A 15,367-nucleotide genomic window follows, 5' to 3' on the forward strand; every position below is an offset into this window, starting at 1 on the left:
CTCAGCCTTCCAAGTAGCCGGAATTACAGGCATGCGCTACCACGCCGGGCTGATTTTTTGATTTATTGTAGAGATTAATTTATTATTGTAGTTTTGATTTCTTATTATTGACTCAAGTGTGCTTAGGAGAGTGTTTTATCATGTGCTTTGTTTATTTCTGGTTTGTTTACTTCTAGTTTAATTTCATTCAAATAAAATTCAAAAGTCTTTTGAACTTCAATTAAAAAAAATTTTTTTAAACAGGATCTTGCAGTACATGATGGTACATGCCTGTAATCTGAGTGCTTTGGTAGCCTGAGGTGTAAGTATTGCTTGAGCCCAGGAGTTTGAGACCAGCCTAGGCAACATAGTGAGACCTTTTCTCTACAAAACATCAAAAAATTATCCAGGTGTGGTGGCACACACCTGTAGTCCAAGCTACTCAGGAGGCTGAGATGCAAAGATCGAGTGAGTCCAGGAGGTCAGGACTGTAGTCAGCTGTGATTGTGCCGCTATACTCCAACCTGGGCAACAGAGTGAGACTGTGACTCAAGAAAAAAAAGAAGGAAGGACATAAGGAAGGAAGGAAGGGGAGGAAGGAAGGAAGGAAGGAAGGAAAGAAGGGGCTCTCGTTCTGTTTCCCAGGCTGGACGGCAGTGGTACAATCATGACTAACTATATCCTCAAACACCTAGACTCAAATGATCTTCCTTCCTCAGCCTCCTGAGTAGGAAAACAGATACATGCTACCATGCCCAGTTAATTAAAAAAAAATTTTTTTTTTGTAGAGATGGGTTTTCAGTGTGTCACCCAGGATAGTCTGGAACTCCTGGCCTCAAGTGATTATTTGAGGTTCTTTTTCTTTGTAGTCTAAATGTAGGATTTATTTTTGTAAATTTGCCATAAACATCATTTTACATGTGTAGTCTGTTTGTTAGGTTTAGCATGACTAAATGTCTCATTTATAGGCATACTTTATTGTTCTGGGTTTTGCTTTATTGTGCTTTTCAAGTATTTGATGCTTTGTTTTTGTTTTTTGTTGTTGTTTATTTATTTATTTTTTTGCAAATTGAAGATATGTGGTAACCCTGCTTTGAGCAAATCTATCCATAGCATTTTTCCAACAGCATGTGATAACTGTATGTTTCTGTGTCACATTTCGGTAATTTTTGCAGTTTTGCAAACTTTTTCCTTATTGTATGACATGGTGACCTGTGATCAGTGAGCTTTAATATTACTATCATAATTATTTTGGGGTGCCATGAACCACACCCATATAAATGTTGACTGTGTTCTGACTGTTCCATACCAGCTATTTCCCTGTCTTTCTCTCTTTGCCTGGATCTTCTTATTGCCTGAGACACAATAATACTGAAATTATTTCAATTTAATAAGCCTACGATGACTTCTAAGTGCTGGCAAGAAAGGAAGAGTAACATGCTTCTCACTTCAATTGAAAAGTTAGAAATGATTAAGCTTAGTGAGGAAAGTATGTGGAAAGCCTATACAGGTCAAAAACTAGGTCTTTTGTGCCAAACAGATAGCCATGCTGTGAATACAAAGGAAAATTCTTGAAGGAAATTAAAAGTGCTACCCCAGTGAACACACAAATGATAAGAAAGCATAACAGCCTTATTGCTGATATGCAGAAAGTTTTAGTGGTCTGCATAGAAGACCAGACCAGCTACAACATTCCCTTTAAACCAAAGCCAGGCCCTAACCCTCATTCTCTGAAGACTGAGAGAGGTGAAGAAGCTGCAGAAGAAACGTCTGAAGCTAACGATGTTGGTTCGTGAGGTTTAAGGAAAAAAACCCTCTCCAAAACATCAAGTACCAACTGAAGCAGCAAGTACTGATGTAAAAGCTGTAGCAAGATATCTAGAAGATCTAGCTAAAGTCATTGATGAAGCTAGCTACATTAAGCAACAGACTTTCCATGTAGGCAAAACAGCCCTCTATTTGGAAGACGATGTCGTCTAGGACTTTTATAGCTAGAGAGGCAAAGTCAGTTCCTGGCTTCAAAGAATAGACTGACTCTTGTTTTGAGCTACTGCAGTTGAATTTCGGTTGAAGCCGATACTCATTTGCCATTCCAAAAATCCTAGGGCCCTTTAGAATGCTGTAAATCTACTCTGCTTGTGCTCTATAAATGGAACAAAGCCTAGGTGGCAGCACATCTGTTTTGGCATGACTTGCCCATTGTTGAGACCTTGTTCAGAAAAAAAGATTCTTTTCAAAATATTACTGCTCAGTAACAATATACCCGGTCACACAAGAGCTCTGCTGGAGATGTACAAGGAGATTAATGTTTCTGCAGCACATGGATCAAGGAGTATTTTCAACTTTCAAGTCTTATTATTTAAGAAATACATTTTGTAAGACACAGCTGCCATACATAGTGATTCCCCTAATGGATCTAGGCGAAGTCAGTTGAAAACCTGTGGAAAGAATTCACCATTCTAGATGCCTTTAAGAACATTCATAATTCATGGGAGGTTAGAACATTAACAGAGAGTTGGGAGAATTGATTCTTACCTTCATGCCTGACTTAGAGGGGTTTAAGATTTTAATGGAAGAAGTAACTCCATATGTAGTGGAAATAGAGAGAGAACTAGAATTAGAAGTAAAGCCTGAAGACAGGACTAAATCACTGCAGTTTCATGATAAAACTTGAGCAGACAAGGAGTTGCCACTTATGGATAAACGAAGTGGTTCTTGAGTTGTAATGTACTCAGTGAAAAATACTGTGATCATTGTTGAAATGACAACAAAGAATTTAGAATATTACGTCCACTTAGTTGATAAAATAGTGGCAGCATTTGAGACACTGACTTAATTTTTTAAAGAAATTTTGCTGTAGGTAGAATATTATCAAACATCATTGCATACTACAGAGAAATATTTTATGAGAGGAGAAGTCAATTGATGCAGTAAACTTCATTGTTGCCTTATTTTAAGAAATTGTCACACCTACCCCAACCTTCAGCAGTCACCACCCTGATCGAACAACCATGAACATGGAGCCAAGACCCTCCAACAGCAAAAAGATTATGACTCATTGAAGGCTCTGATTGTTAGCGTTTTTAGCAATAAAATATTTTAAAATTCAGTTATGTACATTTTTTAATACATAATCTATTGCACACTTAGTAGGCCACAGTATAGTATGAACATAACTTTTATATATACTGGGAAACCAAAACATTTGTGTGACTCATTCTGTTGCAGTATTTGCTTTATTGTTGTAGTCTGGAACTGAACTCTCAATATCTCTGAGATTTTGCCTGTACATCTGACCCTTGAATAACATGGACTTGAACTTCACAGGTCTGCAAATATGTGAATTTTTTTTTAAACCAAATGGAAACAGATGGAAAATACAGTATTCATGGCATGTAAAACCCACATATATATGGAGGGCTGACTTTTTGTATATGTGGATTCCATAGGGCCAGCTGTGGGGCTTGTGGATTTTATTATATATAGCGTTATTGGGACCAATCCCCCATGTATTTTGAAAGATGACTGTATATTATTAAGTTATTTATATTCTTTTTATGTAGCTCATTTATTAAAGATAGAAAACTTCAATGCTTAATTATTTAGTGTATGAAAGTTTATTCTCTTAAAAGCTTCGTTGTAATTTGTACCAGTTTGCCCCATTTAATGCCTCTTGTCTTGAAATTTTGCTTAATGTTGATATTTGTAAACCATGCTTTATTTATATTTGTATTTTCTTGACATATGTCACTTGATTTTTAACCTGCCAGTGTTTTTTTGTTTGTTTGGTTTTGTTTTTTTTTTTTGAGTTGGAGTCTCACTCTGTCACCCAGACTGGAATGCAGTGGCCGCTCCCGGCCACTGCAGCCTCAACCTGCTGGGCTCCGGCGACTCTTCCGCCTCAGCCTTCCAAGTAGCCGGAACTACAGGCAGGCGCTACCATGCCCGGCTAATTTTTGATTTATTGTAGAGATGAGGTCTCGCCAAGTTGCCCAGGCGGGTCTCGAACCCGCGGGCTCAGGCAATCCACTCACCTCAGCCTCCCAAGGGCATGGAATTACAGGCTGAGCCATTGAGCCCAGCTGCCAGTGTTATTTTTAAGGGCTTCTCTTTTAACCAGTATTGGTTGATTTAACTTTATGATCTTTGTCCTTCAATAGTTCTGTTTCTTGATAACTGATATACATAACTACATTTGCATTTCTTTATACTTTTATCTTGAGACTTCTTAGTGTTCTTCCCAATCACCCCCTACCTTTTCTCAAAAAAAAATTTTTTTTTTTTGAGTTGAAGTCTCACTTTATCATCCAGGCTGCCACAACCTCAACTTGCTGGCCTCAGACAATCTTTCTACCTCAGCTTTCCAGGTAGCTGGCCTCAGACAATCTTTCTACCTCAGCCACCATGCCTGGATCAGTTTGATTTATTGTAGAGACAAGGTTTTGTCAAATTGCTCAGGTTGGTCTGGAACCCCTAGGCTCAGGCAATCATCTTGCCTCTGCCTCCCAACGTGCCAGGATTACAGGTATGAGCCACTGTGCCTGGCCTCAAATTTTCTTTATTTAAACATTTTTAATAGAGTAATTTAGACATTATGCATCTTGTTTTCATTTTAGAATAGTATTCACTGTAACTAAGAAAATAAATAAGCTAGACAGATAAATGAATGAACTTTTATTTCTCTACTTACATTTAAAAAATCCCCAAAAACCAATTTGTTGACATTCCTTTTTGAGTTTTGGGCTTTTTTTAATCTTGGAGTTTTGATTATTTGTCTAACTCTGGAGTATTTCTAGAAGGGTAAGTGGCTATTTTCTCTACTACCACCAATTACCTTCTACCTTGTCTTAGTCTACTTGGGCTTCTTTAACAAAATACCTTAGACTAGGTAATTTATAAACAACAGAAATTTATTGCACATAGTTAACGGAAGCTGAGAAGTTCAAGATCAAGGAGCCATCAGGTTCAGTGTCTGTTGAGAGCCTGCCTCTTCCTTATAGATGGTGCCTTTTATGTGTCTTCACATGTCTGAAGGTCAAAGAAGAGGGAAAAACTCATTCCCTCAAGCTCTTTGTAATGTCACTAATCTTACCTATCAAGGCAGAGCCCTCTTGACTAATCATCTCCAAAAGGTTCCATTTTATTTATTTATTTATTTATTTATTTATTTATTTATTTATTTGTTATTTTTCCTCCTTGCTAACATATTTAATAGACACTTGCATAAAATGTAATTTTCAACACAAAATATATTATCAAAAGCCCCAAGCTACAGGTTTAGCTTCACGAAAAGCATAACCCAGCTGGCAAAGTTGGTCCTTAACAATCCATTCCCAAACAGATTTTTCAGATAAACATACACATCCCCAGTTAACTTTCTTATTTCTAAATGCTAACCACTGTCAGACAAAATAAGGCATTGCCTTCTCCATGCTTTGTAGAACTTTTTTCCTTCCTCTTACGAGATTCCTTCAAGTTTCTAGAAATGCCTCTACATCTCGGACATTTCTACACCAGAGAAATGCACCTCGGAAGTATGTACGTTGGCTAACTGGCCTACCAGCAGACAAGTTCCAAGGCTGAAGTTGAGGGTGTGAATACGAATCCTGGAATACTTTGAAGCTATCCAAACCATGTATTTCCCATTGAAGTCCCCCACCAGGGGTCTGAACACTGTAATCTAAGTCACTTTCCAGTGTGCTCCTCATCCAGATGTCTTTTTTCCCTGTTCTTCTCTCCAAGAATCTCCACTCATGCTTAAGATGCCAATCTTAACTTGGCTGGGTTGAATTAACCCAATATTTACAGCTGTGCAAATTGTGGAGACTAAGTACATAAATGTAAAAAAGCTAAAGACTTAAACAGATAGGCTCTCCCCACTGAATCACTGTAGGGCACCTCACTTGAGGTAACATACACAAAACCCCTACTCTATGTGGCAGATATACTCAACATGCTCTAGTAAGTATAATTTCTATTTTATTTTTTTCCAGATAGTTGTTCTTCAGTCCTTAAAGATTCAGCTCTTTACATGGGCTTTGGCGGAGGTCGTGGGGTCTGAATCGGGGCGGGGGTGTCGGGTCCTTGCGGGCTTCACGAGACCGATTCCTCACCACCTTGCTGTGAATGGCACAACTCACGCAGTAATGCAGCTTCACATACAGCTTGGGAAGCACATAGGCATCGAAGACACTCGCTTCAGATATGTCCCTGACAGCTGCGGCCTCCACTATGTTTTGAATGACGAACTTCTTAATTGCCTTATCCTTGGGCACGCACCGGGCGCAGTTTGTGCAGCGAATGGGCTGCACATGGCCGCGGCCCTTTTTGGCACGACCGTTGTTCCTTCTTTTCTTTGTCATCCTGGAAGCAAGGACCCGAGAGAGGGGTTCCATTTTAATACCATCATCTTGGGGATTGAGTTCCAATACAGAAATTTGAGGGGACAGTAACATTCAAACCAAAGCATACCTTTCCTTCAAAATTTAATTGTCACATACCCTGAGAAACGTTTCATGCTCACTCCCTCTTAAGCTAGACCACTTAATCATTTATGTTACTACTGTACCATATACAATTGCAGGTATTTTCCTACAGCATGAGTTTTTATAATTCCAGTAGGTTATTAATTAAATATTTTAGTTAGAGAAACATAGTTTGTTCTTTTTAGATGGCTTTTGGTTAAAGCCAAATTTCAATTAAACACTAGTAACATAAGTAGGAATTTTTAAAACTACTCATATATAGCTGTTTGGAGCAGTATTATGCTATTTTGATCTCATCAATGGAAGAAAAGGTGATAATAATATGTTGTAAGTTCTGTACCTATTGAAAGGAAAAGAAAGGACTTTTTTGAGTAAAATATAGATTTAATGAAAGCATTCAATAATAATTAGATTTTATAGCTAATCCCTGCTGCCTAAAATACAAATTTGTCTTATTTTCTAAAATTCCTGCACGAGTAGCAACTTTCTTTTAGTTAGTTTAAAATTTTCCGACCCCAATTGAAGAATTGAGGTAACTTGTGATGACTCAGGATTTCTTTGGGATGCTACTATTTTGTTTATTATTTATTTACATTTTTTCTCATCTCTAGCTTTTTTAGTACATTATCTGGAACATATTGTGAATTTAATATATATTAACTGAAAGGCTGTAGTGAATGAATGGGACTTCATTCTCTCAGGCTTAACTTGTTCTATTTGACTTTTAATCATATATTACCTTGTACGGGGTATAGAGTGGTCCCATTTTATGGAAGGAATATATTCTGGAGGGCACACATAATTCAAAACTAGTTTCTAAAAGTAATGAGTGTAAAATGGGTGTGTTGAGGAATTAGGGCATATGGGGATAGCTGGTCACTAGATATGTGTTCTAAACCAATAAATCCATAGTCATTGTAGCATATTTTTGTTTTAATAATACAGTTTTTTCCTCAGCATTTTGTATTATCTTTGCAGAGTGTGGCAACCTAAATTAATAGCACAATATATCATGACAGTTGTTTGGCTTTCTAAGTTGCATTTTTTTAGCACATGTAAACTTCATTCCAAAGTTATTAACTTTCAGGAATTTTTTTTTAGTAACAGCACGATCACTATAAAAGTGTTTGAGTGAAGTAGTTTTAGTATACTAAAAATATATTTAACTTTAACATTAATGTTAAACTAATATCTGAAAAAGTAAAATATATATGTTTTATAAACATGGTACAAATAAAGAATGGTGGGTATTTTTGTTTACCAGCAAAATGACATAACTTAGACACTGCTTCTATTCAGTCTCTTGCCAAATTTGAAATTGTTATTGACACAGTTTTTATGGAGGAAATAATCATTTAAAACTCTATTAATTGTATCTTAATATTGTAACATAAATGCATAAAATGCAACTGCATTATATCAATAAAAATTATATTTGGTTTATTATTTCCCCAACTAATCTCAAAATTTCTTGAAGGAGCAGATTGCTGACAGTTATTTTGTGTTTCTCTTATACTGACACCTTGAGGTTATTTATTAGTTAGTCATTTCTTATATAAAATTGCTGTTAAATCAACAGTAATTGATAGACTGTATCTTCCAAAATTACAGCCTTTGCTAAGAGGTGAAAGTAAATCCATGGTATGTATACTTGAACTTATCAAAATTACCTACACTCTTCTAAGACAGACTCTGCTGCTAACTAGATACATATTTGAAGACTGGTTCTCAGGCAGAAACCTCTTATTGATGCTGCATATATGTACATACATTTTTCAGAGGTGTAGCACCAATAAATGGGCAGGAAAATTTTGAATAACAGTTGGAAAGAAATCACTGAAATGTAGCAGGAGTGATAGACCTTGGAGTTGGAGAAAAATGCCTTTTAATGAAAAGTATGCTGCAGCCAATAGTAGAAATTATGAAACCATATCATTGCACAACAATCAGTGCCTCCGTCTGTATGGTAGCCACACAATGCTTGAAGCAATATTTGGCAATATTCCTGTCTTGGAATTCATGTTGAATTTCTGAATAAACACCAACAGGAAGAAAAAAGAAGTCTCCTGCATAAATGACAAGGTCCTATTGAACACACTGCAGAAAGTCAGGTTCAACTGAAACAGTTAACAGCAAGCATTACTGGGTGAACTCAGACATTATGAGACAGTTGAAAGATCCCTGATATTTTTATGTTTGTTGCGAAGATCATTATGGGGTTTACCTACGCTTAGCCTGATATTCAGACTGATATGACTTGAATAGGCCAAACTTAGCATTAAATTCACTTAAAAGGATATTGGCCAGGGAAATATGGCACACCAGCAGGGCATTTCATTTTCACTGGAGTCTGCATGACAGTCCAGGTGCTATTCTTTGTTCCCGACCACCAAATGACAACTTGAATACAAAGTGGCAAGATTCATATACAGGAGCAGGGATTGCCTTGGTTTAAAATCTCCATGGAGTACAAGAGTTGATATCTTTCTTTTTCTTTGAATACCTAGACTAGTCTGAGGTGATTTGTAACAGTTTCATGAGTAGTTTCTAAGGTTCCTGTAAAGGGCATGCACAGTTACAAGTATCTCCACATTCAGAGAAGCTCAAAGCTATGGTCTTCCGTGAGGTATATATAGTTCATTTAGAGTCCCCCTGTCCAGATGTGGTATGTCAATCGGGTTTCATTTTCACCATAAGCAATGTTGCCTGGTATTTGTTAATCCTTTCCCCATAGAGTTAGTTTGGGAGAAGGAAGAGATAGTGGCATATTGGCTACCTTCAGGGAACAGAATCTAACAGCACAGATGGTAGTGGAGGAGATACCAGTTGCAGATTGAAGAGCTGATGATATGACTCAGGCTTTTAGATTAAATGTCCATCTTTTAGGAGATAAGTAGATCTCTCACCTCTTATTAGAAGGTTCCTTAGAATAAATGTGGGACTTCAGGCAGAGAATAGAACCATTAATTTGCTTCCATTTTTTACTTTAGCATCTACCCTCCAGTATCTAGAATAGTCAGGAACAAAATCATAGGATTGCTGTGGACTCAATAAAATAAAATTAGTCAGGTGTGGTGGCATGTGTGGGTAATCTCAGCAACTTGGAGTTTGAGGTAGGATACCTTGAGGTTAGGAGTTCAAAGTATAGTGAACTCTGTGTGTGCCACTGCACTCCAGCCTGGGAGAAAGAATGAGACTCTGTCTCTAACAATAAAATAAAATTAATATTTTCAAAATGAAACAAATAAAATAATTTAAATGGTCCCTATTTTGAGGGTCTGTTTAAAGGATAAGAATTTCTGGAAAACTGCATCTGTTATTTAATCATTAAAGTTAGGAAATAGGGAAAAAGCAGGAGAGGTAGAGTTATTCTGATCCCTTCTTTTTAATGGAGTTTGAGACCCTAGGATGAGAGACTGAAGACAGCAGGAATTTCTTCACTGTGTTTAGAACTCAAATGCGTCAACTCAGAGAACAGTAGAAGTAGCAGAAGGCATAGACAATAAATTCATCTTATTTTCTGTGGCACCCTTAAACCTTAATGCTGCTTTATTTATACTATAACAACTGGACATTATCTAGTTTTCTCCATCCCCAAATCTCTGGGAAAATTCTGCTGACATTGGGAACCCATCAGACAGGGCTGAAATGTGAAGTAGCGGCTCTAAAAAAGAAGTTAGAAACCTTCCAATATTTAGAGGAGAAGCCAGGAAATAATATTTTAAGTACCAAATGAGTCCTCTGAGGATTTATCCTAGGTAGTCAAGGTTAGTTTAACCATAGTAATAAAATAAAGGAAAAAAATCATAATCATCTCAACAGATGCAGAAAGGAACATTTGACAAAATTTAACACCAAGTTTCTTGGCAAGGTTGTACTAGAAGAGAATGTCTTCATTTTGATAAAGGACATCTATGAAAAGCTACAGCTAACCTCATACTTAATGGTGAAACACTGAACACTTTTCCTCTAAGATTGGGAACAAGGCAAGGATATTTGCTGTCAGCACTTCTACTCAACTTTATACTCGAGGTTCTAGCAAAGTCAGAGGAGATAAGATCATTATAGGAAGATCTATTGTATTTTTATATATGAACACAAATATTTGGAAAGTGAAATTAACAAAATAATTCTATTTACAATAGAGGTTGAAAAAAACCTCACCATATACTACTTAAAAATAAATTTAACAAAAGATGTGAAAAACTGATAACTGAAAAGTATAATACATAGCTGTAGGTAATTAAGGAAGACCTTAATAAATAGGTATTCTGTACTCAATAGATTAGAAGACTCAATATTGCTAAGGTGTCACTTTCCCCAAAATCAGTCTACAAATTCAACTAAATGCCAGTCATAATCCTAGCAGAATTTTTTTAAAAATAGAAATTGAAAAGCTGATTCTAAAATATACTTGGGGCCAGGCACGGTGTGGCTCATGCCAGCACTTTGGGAGGTGGAGGCAAGAGTATTGCCTGAGCTCTGGGGTACGAGGGCAGCCTGGGCATCTTGGTGAGACCTTGTTTTTACAGTAACCAGGAGTGGTGGTGTATGCCTTTAGTTCCAGCTACTTGGAAGACTGAGTCAGAAGGATCGCCTGAGCCCAGTAAGTCAAGGCTGTGGTAGCTGTGATTGTGCCACTGCACTCCAGCGTAGGTGTCAGAATGTGACTCTGACTCAAAAATAAAATAAAATAAATTTTGGGGTATAAAGTAACTAAAATAATCTTGAAAAAGAACAATTATAATACTAATACCACCTGACATAAAGATTTACTACAAAGCTATAATAATCAAGATTAGTGTTGGACGGAAACAAATTAGTAAGACTCGGCAGGTGGATTTGTTCTTCTCTTTCTTTACACTATGGCCCTGCACTGCAGACATGCTCCACCAAATTCTCTTTGTATTTATTGGAGCTGGAAGTACTGGAATAGCACTGTATCTCATGTGTCTAGCAGTGTTTAATCCATATGTTAGTTGGGGAAGAAAGAATAACTCAGAACCCTGGAACAAACTGGGTCCCAATGACCGATACAAGTTCTACTCAGTGAATTTGGATTATAACAGATTGAAGAAAGAAGGTCCAGAGTTCTAAATGAAATGTTTCACCATAAAGCTGCTTAGAATGAAGGTCTTCCAGAAGCCATCTGCACAACTTTCCACTTGACACGGAAATACTTCTCTATATGCATTAAATCACATTGATGTATTGTGTTGGTGATTTCACTGATTAATAAATATCTGAAACTTGATATGTGTCACTCTTTAGTGCTGAAAATGTACTTTGAACATAACTAGGGCATGGGAAATAAACTATTAGAATTTCATGAAAAAAATGATAGTGTTGTATAGTCATAGGACAGACAAATAGATCAACAGAAAAAAGCGGTCTTTAAATAGACCCAAACTTAACCAATCAATTAATTTTTTACAAAACTGACAGCATATATGGGAACAACTAGATGTCCATATGTTGAAAATGAACCTTAACCCCTACCTCTCAAAATACACAGACATTAATTCAACAGAGATCATAGACCTAAATGCAAAAGCTAAAGCTATAAAGCTTCTGGGAAAAAACAAACAAAAAACAGGACAATATGTCTTTGACCTGAGTGTAGGCAAAAGATTCTTATACACAGGGCACAGAAAGTAGTAAACATGAAAGAAAATTTTGATAAATTAAACTTCATCAAAATTAAAAACTGATAGTCATCAAAATAGATTATTAGGAAAGTCAGGCATGGTGGCACAAACCTGTAGTCCCAGCTACTCAGGAGGCAGATATGGGAGGATCGCATGAACCCAAGAGTTTGAGTCTAGCCTGGGCAATATAGTGTATCTTGGAAAAGAAAAATAGGCCATTAAGAACATGTGTGAGGAAGTCATAGATGAGAAGAAAATAGTCACAAAGTATATATCTGATGCAAGTCTTATTTCCAGAATACATTTTTTAAAAATGTCCTGCAACTCAATGATAAAAAGACAGTCAACTTTATTTATTTATTTATTAATGGGCAAAGATTTGCACATAATGAATTACAAATAAAAAATAAAGAAAGTACTGTCCAATAAGCACATGAAAAAGACATCACTTTTCATCAGGGAAATGCAGGTTAAAATCACAATGAGATAAAACTCCACACCCACTAGAGTGGTTATAATTTAAAAGACAGGCAATACTAAATGTTGTAAGGATGTTGACCAACTGAAACTTACCTACTGTTGGTAGTGTGTAATGGTATAATCATATGATGAATTTCTTATAACACTAAACATACACCTACCCTCTGAACCAGCCATTCCACTCCTTGGTATTTACCCAAAAGAATGAATAGACATGTCTACAAAAAGACTTCCACAGAGATATGCATAGCAGTTTTATTCATAATTGCCTCAAACTGGAAACATCTTAGGTATACATCAACAAGAGAAGGGCTAAACTGTAGTGTGTTCATGAATGGCAATAAAGCAATCAAAATGAACTATTGGTATGTCCTACAACATAGGTGTATCTCAGAACCCATTATGCTGCTTGAAAGAGGCCTAAAATAAAAGAGTATACACTAAATGGGTTCATTTTTTTTTTTTTTTTGAGTTGGAGTCTCACTCTGTTGCCCAGACTGGAGTGCAGTGGCCGCGCCTGGCCACCGCAGCCTCGACCTGCTGGGCTCCTGCGATCCTTCTGCCTCAGCCTTCCAAGTAGCTGGAATTACAGGCATGCTCTACCACGCCTGGCTGGTTTTTTGATTTATTGTAGAGATGAGGTCTCACTGCCCAGGCAGGTCTCAAACCCGCGGGCTCAGGCAATCCACTCACCTCAGCCTCCCAAAGGTGTGGGATTACAGGCTGAGCCACTGAGCCCAGCCTAAATGGGTTCATTTATGTGACATTTTGGAAGAGACAAAACATTAAAATAGTGATAGCCTGTGGGCCCAGGGATTAACTGAAAAGAGGCATGAGAGAACTTTGAGGGATGATGTAAATCTTCTGCATCTTGGGTCACATGGGTGTATACGTTTGTCAAAATTTATTGAATTGTACAATTTAAGATTTGTGCTTTTTCCATATGTGTGTAAGTAAAATACTGGAAGGCAATATACTATAGTAAATATGTTAGATTATTTAGAAAATGAATGATTTCTAACTTTCTGAGTTACTTATCTACTGTGTGATATAGCTAGTATCCAAAGACTGTCCTCTAATGAATCATGTCTTCCAAAATTTATGCTCTTTTATAGTCCCCTCCTTTGCAACTGGGCCAGCCCTGTAAGTAACATTTAACCAATAGAATGCAGTGAAAGTGACTATATAACTTCAAAAACTGAGTTGTAAGATGCCTCATAGCTTCTGCTTTGACTTCTTATAATGCATGCTCTTTGGGAAGCCAGCTGCCCTGTAAGAAATTCATCTACTCTAAGAGTGCAAAGCTAGCCATGTGGCTGGGCCATTGGAAAGAGAGCGATGCCTGACCATTCCCCAATTGTACTAGCCTTTCTAGCTGAAATGCTAAACATATGAATGAAGAAGTCATGTTGGACATTCAGCCCTGTCAAGCTTTCAGATAACATCAGTCCCAGCTGCCATCTAACTGTAGTGAACTACCCAGTTGAGTCCATTTGACCCCCAGAACTTTGAAAGATAGTAATTTGTTGTTTTAAGCCTCCACATTTTGGAGTGATGGCTTAAACTATAACATTTCTATAGATAACTAAAACATTATAGACAGATATATGCATGCATACATAGACATAAATACATAGATAAAGAAAATAGTATTTCTGTAATTTGAAAGTAAAGAATATATCTTTGTGCCTTTGTAAAATGATATAAAGTATTAGGACTCTCAGTTCATTCATTCATTTGCAATATACATTAAGTACTGTATGCTAATTGTTAGAGAGATACAAGATGAACATAACATAGATGCACAGTTGTTGCATTCCACTTTTTGTATGTTGTGTGTGAGGGGACTAGCTAGGGTCATTAGAGTGGAAATACCTACTACGTAGTTGGTAATTAAAGTCTGGCACTCAGTATATATTTGAGAATTATCTTCATTTATGTGTGTGTTTAAAACAAGATATTAGATGCATTTTTTTTTTCAGGAAGAGTAGGCTTAGCGGGGAAAAATGGGACCTGTGATGGGATCCTGGCAGAAGGAAGAGTAGTTACTCAAAGAGACCAAGATGGGATTATCAAAGAGATAGGAGGAGAATCAGAAGATACTAGTATTCTAGAAGGGCAAAAAGAATTTCAAGGAGGGAATGGTTGATGTATGCTTAAGCAGTTGCACAGAAGTCAAATATGATAAGAACTAAAAAGTATCTAGTATAATTGCCAATTAGAATATACATTGCTGACCTTGCTGAGAGTGGTTTCACTAAGGGGATAAAAGGGAAAATAAAAGCAGATTGCCAGGAGCTAAATTAGGTGAGAATTTATAGACTACATTTTTCTTATATAAGATTAAGAGAGATTGGCAAAACCAAAAGAAGATTTTTTTTTTTAATTAATCAATATTTTTTATTATGGCTTTGTGGGGTACAGTTAAGGGTTAGGTGTACAATTAAGTTTCATTCAGGCACCCTGTTGATAAGAGGTGTTTTCCCATCCCCAGACAGATATTTGCTACTGTTAATCCCATCCCCCTCCCCCCCATAGTTTCCCAGTACCGTCAGTCATTTTCTTATAGTATTACATTGGATGTTCAAGGTCCATTATATGAGTGAGAACATGTGATACTTGGATCTTTGTTTCTGTGAGCGGTCGCTCAGTATCATATACTCTAGTTCCATCCAGGTTGCTGGGAAATTCATGATTTTGTTCTTTTTTATGGCTTCATAGTATTCCATCGTGTATATGTACCACATTTTTAAAATCCAGTCTTCCTATGATGGG

General features: G+C 36.9%; 1 protein-coding gene and 1 pseudogene across 7 annotated transcripts in view; one reads left to right on the forward strand and one right to left on the reverse strand.

Moving 5' to 3' along the window:
* EHBP1 (EH domain binding protein 1) overlaps window positions 1-15,367 on the forward strand; it is a 373,913-nt gene that overhangs the window by 164,624 nt on the left and 193,922 nt on the right. The gene's annotated exons all lie outside the window — the stretch shown is intronic.
* Window positions 6,007-6,362, reverse strand: LOC110594357 (annotated as a pseudogene). Its single transcript, XR_002481207.1, has one exon. The product of XR_002481207.1 is annotated as a 40S ribosomal protein S26-like (transcript).

This window comes from Carlito syrichta, unplaced genomic scaffold, assembly GCF_000164805.1.
Source record: "Carlito syrichta isolate Samal-C Ts95f unplaced genomic scaffold, Tarsius_syrichta-2.0.1 Scaffold314798, whole genome shotgun sequence".
NCBI lineage: Eukaryota > Metazoa > Chordata > Mammalia > Primates > Tarsiidae > Carlito > Carlito syrichta.